The 13,020-nt window shown below is 53.9% G+C and overlaps 1 long non-coding RNA gene across 1 annotated transcript; it reads right to left on the bottom strand.

The window, feature by feature from the left end:
• Positions 1-641: 641 nt before the first annotated feature.
• LOC143686201 (uncharacterized) lies at positions 642-9,257 on the bottom strand. Its single transcript, XR_013176960.1, has 3 exons — positions 9,175-9,257; positions 1,241-1,381; positions 642-815 (listed from the first exon to the last, which is right to left on the bottom strand). It is a non-coding gene; the product is annotated as an uncharacterized LOC143686201 (long non-coding RNA).
• Between the last annotated feature and the right edge of the window lie 3,763 nt (positions 9,258-13,020).

The following is a 13,020-nucleotide window of genomic DNA, read 5'->3' on the forward strand; positions in this document are numbered from 1 at the left end:
AGATCTCAAAGGGTGACCCCCTGTGTCCCCATTTCACAGGTGAGGAAACCGAGGCTCAGAGAGGCTGTGAAACTTTGCATGGCAGCACAGCTCATAAGGGGCAGAGGCAGGACATAGCCCAGGCCCAACCAGCCCTGAAGCCCACCCCTCTCACCGACGGGCCAGTTGTGTCACTGCTTGGGCACACCATGTGACTCTCACTGGACACGACAGGGTCCCATCTCTAGGGTTTAGACCCTCCCCTCTCCTGTGCCAGCCCTCTGGTAAGGCTGCTCTCTCCCTGCACTGGGTGGACGTCAGCGGGAGGGCCCAGGACTCCACAGCCCAGGGCTCCAAGCCACATGGACCCTCCATGAAAGCCTCGGGACGGTGTGGGGGTCGGCGACATGGTACAATGTCCACTTTAACCCACAGGAAGCTTCAGCCATAACGATAAAGCTCGATTATAACATCAACTGGAAATGGTGCTGGTATCATCAGCCACTCAGGAAAAAAAAAAAAAATCTGGGCAAATTAAAGAACTAACAACAAATAAAACTCTAGATCAATGGGAGAAAACTCCAGGCAAATCCTCTATGACCTTAGAGTAGACAAGAGTTTCTAAGATAAGACAAAAATGAAAACTCATAAGAGGGGGAAAAAAAAGATCAATTTTAATATTTCAAAATGTAAATCTTCGGTATGAAAAAGCCCCAGAAACTTAGTTCAAAGATAAGCGACTTCCTGGGGAAAAGACATTCGCATCATAGAGTAGATAACGGATCAATATTCAGATTACATAAAGAACATCAACACATCAATAAGAAGCAAACAACCTGGGAGAAAAAAAGGCAAAGAGTATGAACAGGCAATTCAGCAAAATATGAAATCTAAACTGTGAATATATAGTAAAACCCAATATATGACGGTGAACACTATATTCACTGAAGTATCATTTCATATCTTTCAGTGTAACAGAATCTAAAAATCTGACTGTGCAAGTGTCAGGCTGGTGCCGGGGGACGGGAAGCTGCCTGCACTGTCGGTGTGAGCCATTTATTGCACAGCCGTGCAGGAGAGCCTCCTGGCATTGTCCGCCAAAGTTGCATAGGGCAACTCCATGGCCCTACAGATTCTGCTGTCTGCATGTATCCCTCCAAAATCAAGTATATGGGTGGCCTAGCATTATAGCTAAGAGCCCAAAGCTGGGACAGGCTTCTGGGGTGTTTCCCGGCTGCTGAGCCCCAAGCAAGCTGCATACCTTCTCTGTGCCTCAGTTGAAAACTTGTTTATCCCCTCCAAGCATGATTTTGCAGATTCCATGAAAAGATGCATGTGAAATTATCACAACAGCACATGATGACAGGGAGCCTAATAAGTGGCAGCTATTTCCATTGCAACGCTGTATGTAATAGGGAAGATTGGAAACAAACCAAGTGCCCGTCGGTGTGGGATGAATGCATACATTTAAATATTTTTGTATGATGGAGTACACTCCAGCACTTAAAAACCTATAAAATAGACCTAGATTACCAATGTGGATGGATTTTAAAAATGAAATGCTCGGTAAAAAGAGAAATTACAGAACATTACTTACACCATAATCCCATTTATGTAAATGCTTAAACACAACAAAACAACAAAGCATATTGTTTATGATATGCATGTATGATAAAGGTATAAAGCATGGACTAATTTCCACCCAATTCATGACAGCTGGTTACCTCTAGGACAAGATTCTCCACTTGGTGTGGCAGGGACGTGAGAGTCTATGAAAAAGTTCTTCTTAGTTTGCTGGGGTCTATTTCTTTCGATGTTTTAGCCCTTTGGAGGCATCCCCCCCATCACGGTCCATGAGGCACCCCCCTACATAACCCCACAGCCTGTGTGCCCAATAACTCACCCCTCGATCATTCCTTTGGCCTCCGGCTTCCATGGCTCAGACCCTCCACCCCCACTTTACCCCTGTTTAGGGTCCCTCTGCTGTCTCATCTCCAGAGAAGGCTCTGCCTCCAAATCTTCCCACCTTTCAGATCTCTGCTCAAAGGTCACCTCCCTGAAAGCCTTCCAAGACCCCCTAACAGAGACCAGGACCAGGACACATTCTAGCACTCCTTGTGCTCTCTGTTGAGCGTGGAGCTGTCACCACCTTGAGTTACCTTGTTTGCAGACTTTTCTCCTTCTCTGCTTACCTCCTACCCCACCCTTACCCTCCCCTGGACTGTAAGTCCCACCAGAGCTAGGGACCTTATTTTGCTCCTGGGATAACCCAGCACCCATGACAGTCACCGCTTTAGAGTCAGAACCCAAAAAGGGCTTTGTTGAATGATGGATGGATGGATGGATGGATGGATGGATGGATGGATGGATGGATGGATGGATGAATGGGTGGGTGGGTGGGTGGGTACATGGATGGATGGTTGGGTGGATGGGTGGATGGATGGATGGGTGGGTGGATGGATGGTTGGGTGGATGGGTGGGTGGATGGATGGTTGGATGGTTGGGTGCGTGGATGATAGATGGATGGATGAGTGTTGGCAATGATGGGATGATGAGGTGGCTGCTGTGCTGATGGCAACATGTAGGATTATTGGGTGACTGGCAGTGGTGATGGAAATGGCGATAAAAGTGACAGTAGTGACCCACCTGCTTGTCCACAGAGCTGCCTGCCCAGCCCTCCTTCCTAGGCCCAATCGCCTGCTCCTATAGAACAGAGACACTGGAATGGCAAAGCACTGGCTGCTTCCCTTAAAAATCCTTTCTGCCGTAACAGCTGTCCCTGACACTTTCCATGGGCCCTTGGGCTGCAGCTGGCTTCAAACCCCCTGCCTCGGTCCCATTCCCCCAGGACCCCAGCTCCACCAAAGGCCACAACTCCATCACAGAGCTCCAGAGAGAGTCCAGCCTTCTGGGGGAGGACAGTGAGCTCTGGGAGGCACTTCATGTAACCCACTTGAGCCCCCTATGGGTTTTCCTTTCCCAGCATCAGTAGTTTGTCTGTAGACAATAATTGTCTGTAGACAATAATCCATTTTCTCTGCAGGCGGCTGAGGACGCAATGCACCCAGGAGAGACAAAGAGCGCAGCACTGATGAGGAGGCAGGGGCAGGGCCACCCAGGGGCACAGAGATTATGGGGTTTACGGTAGTCAGGTCTCCATAGAGGGTCCACAGACCCTCGAGGTTTGTACATGGCAAGGCTCTCCTGCTTCACTCTCCGAAAGTCTCTCAACGAACAAGCAGCAAGGATGGGGACGCATGAACAGTTCTGCACACACCGTGCGCCTGGATGTGGGTGACCTACCACGTGTCCTGCTGTGCCCCACACCCATGACCTGCTGAAACCCCCACCGTGTTCTGTTCCTCCCTCTGGGCTGCCACTGCAAATTCACCTTTCATCAGCCAGCTTCCCTTGCATTTGCATCACTGCTCTCATTGCAGGCTGCAGTCCCACCCCACAGAAGCAGGGGCTGCTTCCTTGTCACATGTGCCCCAGGCTGCACTCAGCATTGATGTGTTAAGGGTGTGAATATACAGAAAGGGAGGTGGGGTGTGAACCCGAGCTGCTCTGGCCCTGCAGTCCCGCTCTTCAGCACCTCCTCCGGCTCTGCAGCCTGTGGTCGGCAACAGGACAGGTAGCATGGACCTAAAGACGGGGGTAGGGGGTGCAGCGCCTGCTGACACTTGCTCTGCTGAGATGCTTCTTGTGTCTTGATGCAGCCTCCTGTGCCCCGACCTGCAGGCTGCTTCCAGCTTAGCATCCAGTGAGACCAAGCTCACAGATGTGCTTGGTACTTCCCAAATGCTGTCCATGTGGAGGGAGCTGGCCTGCCTCTCCCAACTCTGAGGATAATCTTAGAGTGGTCCATAGCTGGAAGACTGCATCTAGGGGTCAGATGCCAGGTCTTCTACCAGTTACTCACCTTGCCTCAGTTTTCCAAGACAAATGCTCAAGGAATTAAAAACTTGGGCATTGGCCCCAAACCTCAGTGGGCTGGGCCATGTGTGAGTGCAGGGACTAGAGGCAGGTGGGAATCCTCGGGGTGTCACCAGCCCCCTCAACAGCCACTAAGCCGAACAAGCTGCACACACTGAGTTGTCCCTGGTTTCCATGGGGCCCTCCCAGGGAAAGGGGTTCCCCCATGGGAGACCATCCCAGGCCCACACAACCACACTCCTTTGCAGGGTGTGCGGGCCCCCAAAACGAAATCCTAAGGGGAGCCATGTGAAAGCAAGTACACATCAAAGCTTCCCTTTCCAGACTGTCTCCTGCCTCTCTGAAGGAGGGCACGAGCCCCTGTGGATTAGCTGGTGCACCCGGAGGAAGCTCTAAAGAGGAGCAGCAGCTCCTGCTCCCATGGGGTGGACTCCGATGAGCACCTCCCATCTCCCTTTGTTTTGACCACGGGCCCTAGGGACCACCGATTAGGGCCGCCCGTATGGCCCACCCAAGGACCCCCACTTTGACAGTGACTCTGACTCCCAACCTTGACTTTGCAAGCTCTGAGCTCTCCCTCCTTTGACCCTGAGTCTGGGGACAAACCCTTAAGTGACCCATGGTCTCCCTGGGCTCCAAGCAGTCATCCTCAGGACCCTCCACTGAAGGTGGTGTCTGTGTATATTTAGTCTCCCTGCTCCTCAGGCCTGAGCCCTGACTGGACCTTGTCCCAACTCCAGCCTTTTCTATCCCATGAGCACCACTTCCTGTGAGTCTAGCTAAGACTCCACCATCAGAACTGCCTCTCTGTCCAGCTAAGGGGTCATTTGGAGGTCCATTTCCTCCCCAGCACCTGCCTTCGCTTGAGAATCTACGTCAGGAGGCCTCCCAAATGGCTCCTGGGCAACAGGCTGCACCCTGTACCTGGGCTAATGGCCCGATTAGGCTAAACATGGCAGTACCTGCAGAGGTACTGTGATAGGGACAGAGACTGGGGCAGGTCATTACCAGGGCTTGGGGCAGAGGCTGAAAAGCAATTAACAGATAAGGATTTCTATCCTCTTGCTCTCTCAGCATCCATTTGTCGCTGATGCAATCAGAGCAGCTGCCCTCTCAGGAAATGAAACTCCCCCTGGGGAAGAGCTGGGAGGAAAAAAGCCAGGAGGTAGTAGAAGTCCCAGGACTGCACAGTTTCAGACACAAGCGTGTGTGATGAACACAATGACCAACACCAACACCATCATCCCGTTAGTACTATCACCACCATGCCCACGGTTACCCCTACTACCACCCACCACTCCCCTAGCCCCCCACCCCCCCACTAATATCACCACCACCTCCAGCGCCACCACCATCATCATCACCTCCACCACGTCCACCTCCACCAACACCTCTAGCTTCATCATCTCCATACCACCATCACCTCCATCACAATAAACATCACCACCTCCACTACCACCATCATCATCATCACCATCACCTCCATCATCATCACCTCCATCACCACCACCTCCAGCACCTCCAGCACCTCCAGCACCTCCACCACCACCATCACCACCATCACCACCACCTCCACCACCACCACCACCTCCCCACCTCCACCACTACCTCCACCATCATCTCTACCACCACCACCTCCACCACCACCACCACCACCACTACCACCTCCACCATCATCTCTACCACCACCACCTCCACCACCACCACCACTTCCACCTCCACCACCTCCACCAGGTCCACCTCCACCACCACCACCACCACCACGTCCACCACCACCACCACCTCCACCTCCACCACCACCACCACCTCCACCTCCACCACCACCACCACCACCTCCTCCATCACCTCCACCACCTCCACCACTTCCACCTCCACCTCCACCACGTCCACCTCCACCACCACCACCTCCACCACCTCCACCACCACCTCCACCACCACCTCCACCACCACCACCACCACCACCTCCACCACCACCACCTCCACCACCACCACCACCACCACCACCTCCACCACCACCACCTCCACCACCACCACCACCACCACCTCCACCACCACCACCTCCACCACCACCTCCACCACCTCCACCTCCACCACCTCCACCACCACCTCCACCACCACCACCTCCACCACCACCACCACCACCACGTCCACCTCCACCACCACCACCTCCGCCACCTCCACCACCACCTCCGCCACCTCCACCACCACCTCCACCACCACCTCTACCACCTCCACCACCACCACCTCCACCTCCACCACCACTACCTCCACCACCACCACCACCACCACGTCCACCTCCACCACCACCACCTCCACCACCTCCACCACCACCTCCACCACCTCCACCACCACCTCCACCACCTCCACCACCACCTCCACCACCTCCACCACCACCACCTCCACCACCTCCACCACCACCACCTCCACCACCTCCACCACCACCACCTCCACCACCTCCACCACATCCACCTCCACCACCTCCACCACGTCCACCTCCACCACCACCTCCTCCACCACCTCCACCACCTCCACCACCACCTCCACCACCTCCACCACCACCTCCTCCACCACCTCCACCACCACCACCTCCACCACCTCCACCACCACCACCACCACCACCACCACCACCACGTCCACTTCCACCACCACCACGTCCACCACCACCACCACCTCCACCACCTCCACCACCACCTCCTCCACCACCTCCACCACCACCACCACCTCCACCACCACCTCCACCACCTCCACCACCACCACCTCCACCACCTCCACCACATCCACCTCCACCACCTCCGCCACGTCCACCTCCACCACCTCCACCACGTCCATCTCCACCACCACCTCCTCCACCACCTCCACCACCTTCACCACGTCCACCTCCACCACCTCCACCACCTCCACCACCACCTCCACCACCTTCACCACCACCACCTCCATCACCTCCACCACGTCCACCTCCACCACCTCCACCACCACCTCCACCACCACCACCACCACCACCACCACCTCCACCACCACCTCCACCACCTCCACCACCACCTCTACCACCACCACCTCCACCACCACCACCTCCACCACTACCATCATCATCACGACCATCATCATCTTTACTAACACCACCACATCTCCATAATTAGTATGGTCATTGCCATGGCCACCATCACCTTCTCTACACCCCCAATATCACCTTCATCTCAGCAGAGGAGAAGAGATCACACATAGCATGATTTAAACAACTTTCCTTCCCACATCATAGGTCCCACCTCAGGATCACTGCACAATTCTGCCCTCACAGGATTTTCTTTCTGGTTTGATGAGAGAGAAGGTAGTGTGAGGTAAACTCTGTCACCACCTCCGCCATAAAGGACCTTTCAGGCTCTCTGTGTGACTTTGGAAATGCCCACACTATTATCATTTCTAAGTGACATCCATCAGCTGCATGGTCACCCCTCTGAGCCTAATGTGAACTGACAGTTTCCCTGGAAAAAACGCCCAAGGCATCAATCTACAATTTTCCATGAAATATGTTTCATTAAGACACCAGCTGGGTGAGCAGGGAGTCACCGGTCTCCCTGCAGCGTGTGGATCACGTGCCAAGCTGTACTCCCAGGTTGCACTCCCAGCTCCGCAGCCACTGGCCGTGTGACCTTGGACAAGCCCTTGAAACCTGCCTTTGTTCCCTCACCTGTAAAAAGAGAATGTGGCTGGTGTTGAAGCCAGTGCCTAGGGCCTGTGAGGGTCAGGTCACCAGGGGCAGGTCTTCTCAAAGCTTTACAAAGCTGTGCTGAGCCAGACCCTGCACTAGGCACAGTCAGACACACTGACAATAGCAACACTGACACAGCAGTGACAACAATGCACTGACAACAACCCTAAAAGCAGCCACACCGAGGACGAACCTAACAACAGCAGTGCCACAGCAGCACCCTAACAATGTGCCCCCAATGACAGCTGCACTCACAGCATCACCAGATAACAGGGACTCTGACAACAGGCACAACCACAAAGCAACAGGGAGACCCCTAACAGTACTAAAAACACCACCAACACCAGTGCTGACAACAGCACTGATGGCAACAATAAGACAATAACACCAATGACAACCTTGACAGCCACCCAGTGCCACCTAAACCCTAACCACACCAACATCAACAACCACCATAGCAGCCCCAACGCCACCAGCAGAGCCCACACCACCACCACCACCACTAACCAGAGCCCAGCACCAGCATCACCATGGCAACAACACTGACAACAACACTCTTTTAGTTGGGGGAGGGGCTTCACAACACACTGTACAAAGGGCTGGAAATCCAGTAACGAATTTGCCCCCCGTTTTATAAACAAGGAGCCTGAGGCACAGAGAAGTTAAGTAACATGACAATGGTCACACAGCTGAAAACTCTAAGAACCCAATGCACACCCAGGCCATCTGTGCTTGGGACCTGCTCTCTGCTTCCCCAGATGAGCAAAATGTGTCCTCTGCTTTCCAAATGCAGATAGGACGGGCACAGAAACCCTACTGAGGGAAGTCACAGCAGACAACTGGGGGAAGGTGACACATTAACTGTGATTGAAAAGCAGTTGGCATCCATGGGAAAGGAAGGGATTTCACACAGAGAAAGAAGACCAAAGACCCAGAAATTGACATAATGCCATTTCTATCTTCTTCCTCTTCCTCCTCCTCCTCTTTCTCCATTACTATCACCATCACCACCACCGCCTTCCAAGCTGTTAAATGAGCGGGCCACTCACAGGGTGTGGGGTGGACATGTCTCAATGAAAATCCATTCATCATCGGTGGCAGTGTCTACAAACCCACCATTAAGTGAAATTCGAATCATATATCAACATCATAAAATATCAGATACATTTTTAAAATCCAGAATAGGTTTCATTTTCTGCACGTCTCCAACAGAACTGGACACCCCGCAAGTGCCTCATCACCTAAGGGAATCCAGGCCTTGGGGTGTGTGGTGCCCCCAGTCCCCGAAAGCAGGCTGGCTACTGACCTCCACATGGCACTGGGGGCGGCTCTACCTCCTCAGTCAGACCAGGAGGATGAGGGGAATCAGAAGTGAGGAAAGGAAATGAGACGCCCGCACCGATCATCGAGCTCCCACCCAGCGCTGGGTCTGGGCTGGCGGTGTTTACTGGGTGGTCTTATTACAGCCTCATCGTATGTGTTAGTTCTCAGGGCCACCGTAACAAAGACCCACAAACCGGGTGCTTTAAAGCCACAGACATCTATTCTCTCACAGTATTGGAGGCCAGAAGTCCAAGGTCAAGCGGTTGGCAGGGCTGCACTTCCTCTGGAGTCCACTGTCTCTCTTGGTTCTGGATGGTGGCCAGCATTCCATGGCATCCCGTGGCCTTCCGTGGCATTCTGTGGCATGCCATGGCATTCTGTGGCATGCGGCCCAAGTCAACCTGCCTCCGTCATCACGCAGCCATCCTCTCTCCCTGTCCTCCCCCTTCTTGTAAGCGTCCCTATCGTATTGGACAAAGGGCCCACACAGGTTGGCCTCATCTGAACTTGCCCCGTGTTGTCTGTAGTGACTCTGTCTGTGGTACAGGGAGGTGAGCAATTCAACAAACCTTTTTAAGGAGTGCATAGGTGCCCAGGGCTCGGACTGTGCCTTTCAGCCTGAAGCCACATCTCCAGGGCCCAATACCCCAAGACGGAGGTGGCCCAGAGGGGAAGCCTGAGCCTCTGCAGAGAAAGGACTGCAAAGGACTGACAGGGCTGGGTCTGCAGAGCTCTGATCCCTCCTGGGTCATTATTTCTGTCTCCTTAGCTGACGCCTTCCGGGCCACTGTCCAACTAGCCTGGGCCAGGGAGAAAGTCCCCTGCAGGGTTGGAAGAGTACCAGAGCGGCGAGGTGACCCCTTTGCCTTTGGAAGGGGTCTCAACCAACACGCAGTCACTTGACTTTTTGCAAACTGAGATTGAGTTTTATATGTCAGCATTGGCTGGGAAAGAAAAATAAATGCCACTGAAGGCCAGGTTGTCATGCCCAAGTCGCAATCATTTATGGGCTTAAGTGCAGCAGTTCCAGTGAAGTGGAATAGGAAAAAGGCCAGAGAAGAGGCGCGACCAGTGCCAGCGGCCAGCAAGAACAGCGGGAGACGCCAGGGTCCAGGGGGTTTGGGGAGGGCCTGGAAAGCCGGAACCTTCCATACACAACCAGTGACCACCAGACTCTGCCAACCGCCCCAGTGTGGCTTCCTGGGCACAGTGACCCCTCGCTGTGCTCCTCTCCCCTGACCGTAAGGCCTCAGCCCAAACAGCCTTTCTCCTTCTCGGAAGCATGGGCTCCACCTGACGCTGGCACCAGGGTCCGGGCCACCTCTGCTTGCCCACAGGTCTCCGTAGCTTCATGCCCACATGGGGACCCGACTCTTGTCCACACAGAACTGATTTCCAGGGACCTCACTCCCCCTGCCCCAGCCCTGCCCTGGCCCCCATGGTGATGGCCTGACCTGCCTCTACCTGCCTCTGGTGGGCAGAAAGAAGGCCACGCTGGGCTGGAAAGCTCTGGCTTCAAAGTCCTGTTCTGGCGGCTACGTGGTGAGAATTTCCAAGGACGTTTTGGGCAAATCCACGTGGCCCAGACCCCGTCATGCCTGGGGACCCCCGGCCCTCTCGGGAGCCCAGCCTAGCCAGGTCCTCTGGGTTTCACAGCCCCATGGCGGGCACACAGCCAGTCCCTCAATTCTTCATGGTCTCCAGATCTCCAGGCATCACCTGGTCGGCTTCAGAGGTCGCTCACCAATGCCCAGCGTGCATTCTGGCCCCTTCTCCATCCACTCACATAGGGCGAGAATAGCTTTGGCAGTGCAGCCCGAACCCTACTCTACCCCTTCCTGGGCTCACCGCTGCATTAGGGGAAGTCCAGACACCCCCACAGGGCATTCAAAGCCCTGCACAGCTGCTGCCCATTCACCTGGCCACATCCTTGGACAGCCATGCCCACTTCTTCCTGCTCCAGGAAGGGGGCAGATCTGGAGGCTCCCCCCGGGTCCTAGCCTTGACCCACCTTGGTATTTGTACTCCTTCCTTCTGGGCTGGCTGGAGAGGTGACATAGGGGTCTCCCACCTGAAACACAAGTGTGCCCTCAACCTCGGCCTCACCCACACCCCGGGCCCGGGGCTCAAGCCCTGCCTGCTTAGCGCTCAGGGCTACTTGCGTGATCCCAGCACGCTTGCTCACATCACTTGCCTATGTAATCGTTTTATCACTACTTTGGATGCTGCAAGGACCGTCTCTAGAAGGGCTCCAGTGACCTCTGTCAGCTGCTTCTCATGCCGCTGTGTAACCCCCAACACTTGAGTGCAGGCTGGCATCATTTTTAACCAGCAGATGACAGCGAAGGTGATGGGATGTCATTCCCATGATGACACGCATACGATCGTAATTTGCTCTTGCTAGGAGACTTTCCCCCTTGTGGGCTTTGATGAAGGCAGCAGCCAAGCTGGGGAGACCCTCATGGCAAAGAGCCAAAGGCAGTCCCAGCCAGCAGCTAGCCAGAAACGAAGGCTTCAGTCCCACAGCCTTCAAGGAACTGAGCCTGCCAACAATGACATGTGCCTGAAATTGGGTCCTTCCCCAGGCCAACCCATTGAGGAGAATACCAGCACCTCCCACCCCCAGATAGCGGCCTGCATGCAGCCCTGTGAGACCTTCAGCAAAGGGCCCAGTTAACCTGTGCCCAGAGTCCTGGCCTATAGAAACTGTATGTTGTTTTAAGCTGCTAAATTTGTGATCATTTGTTATGCAGCTATAGCTAACTAATACAAATGTCAGCTGTGTGTCATGCACTGACCTGATCAGGAAATCAAACAATAATCAGATCACATTTACCGTTCAAGATTTTTCAGTCTAATGAGGAAAATGGGCAGATAAGCAGATCACAGCCACCTAGTGTGAACCAAGCTGCAAAAGAAGAAAGCAGAAGAGTCTTGGGTGCCATCAGACACCCAAGACCCTGCCTGAGGACTCAGAAATGGCTTCCCAGTGGAGGTGGAGAGGGGAGGGGGGCTTATCAAAAATCTCTGCTCCTTGCAGAGACTGTTCATGCCATAAAGGGCTGCAATTTAGTGGCAGAGAAGCTATGGGAACCCAAGCCTCCTGAGGAGCAATTAGTGAGCGGTTGTGAGTTTGGAAAGGGTTGGGAAGCAGCCTAGAAGAGCTACCTTGGCTGCCTGGTGAGAGGACCAAGAGACATAGCCAGAGCCGAGGGGTGGGTCCCGCCCGATGCCTTCTTCTGTCAATCACTGCCCCAAGCGGCATCATTTCTCCAGCCTCTCCAGCCCCGAAACTCGGATTCCACTGGTAAGCTGTGTTCCTGCATGAACTAAGCCAAGAGAGAAGTCGCTTTCCCTCTCCCTGGGGAAATTAAAGGTGTGAAGCTCATGGCTGTAACTGCTTAAGCTTCCAACCAATTGGTGCGACAAAGAATAGAAGGGGAAAAAAAACAGATTTTAAAGGCAATCTTGAGGTAAGAAAAGCTGGATTATTTTCTGAGTTCCATCCTACTGACTGTGAGCTCAGACAGGCCCCCCATGCCCCTGGGCCCTGTGCCATTGGGATCTGGAGGGCCATAGGCCCCGAGGGAACTACAATGTGGGATATTCAGAAAATCTTTTCTAAGGAACCCGACCAGCCCAGGGGAGCGACCTCAAGACACTGACCTCAGTGGTCTCCCAAGGAAAGGATCCATCAGGAACCCCATCCGTGGGCCATGCAGCCTTGCCTTGCACAGAGCCATCTGCTGGCACCCCACTCCTAAATCCAGACCCCGCAGGAGCACCCACTGGGGAATACAGAAAGTAACGTGGCAGAAATCGGGACAAGGCAGGTAGATGAAAACTTCTCAAAATGACGATTAGCATCCTTGGAAGTGGAAAAGAGAATGCAGGTGAAAGAAAACAGGGAAAAAAAAATATCTCAGGGAGATTAAAGCATGAGAGCAGATGGAGAAACACAACAGACAGATCAAGGAGGAGAAACACAGAGTCTGGGAAGGCTATTATTGTATTATAGAAATTCCAGAGAGAAAGAACCGAGAAAGCAGAGGGAAGGGAGTATTTGCAGAGAAACT

This window comes from Tamandua tetradactyla, chromosome 6, assembly GCF_023851605.1.
Source record: "Tamandua tetradactyla isolate mTamTet1 chromosome 6, mTamTet1.pri, whole genome shotgun sequence".
Classification (NCBI taxonomy): Eukaryota; Metazoa; Chordata; class Mammalia; order Pilosa; family Myrmecophagidae; genus Tamandua; species Tamandua tetradactyla.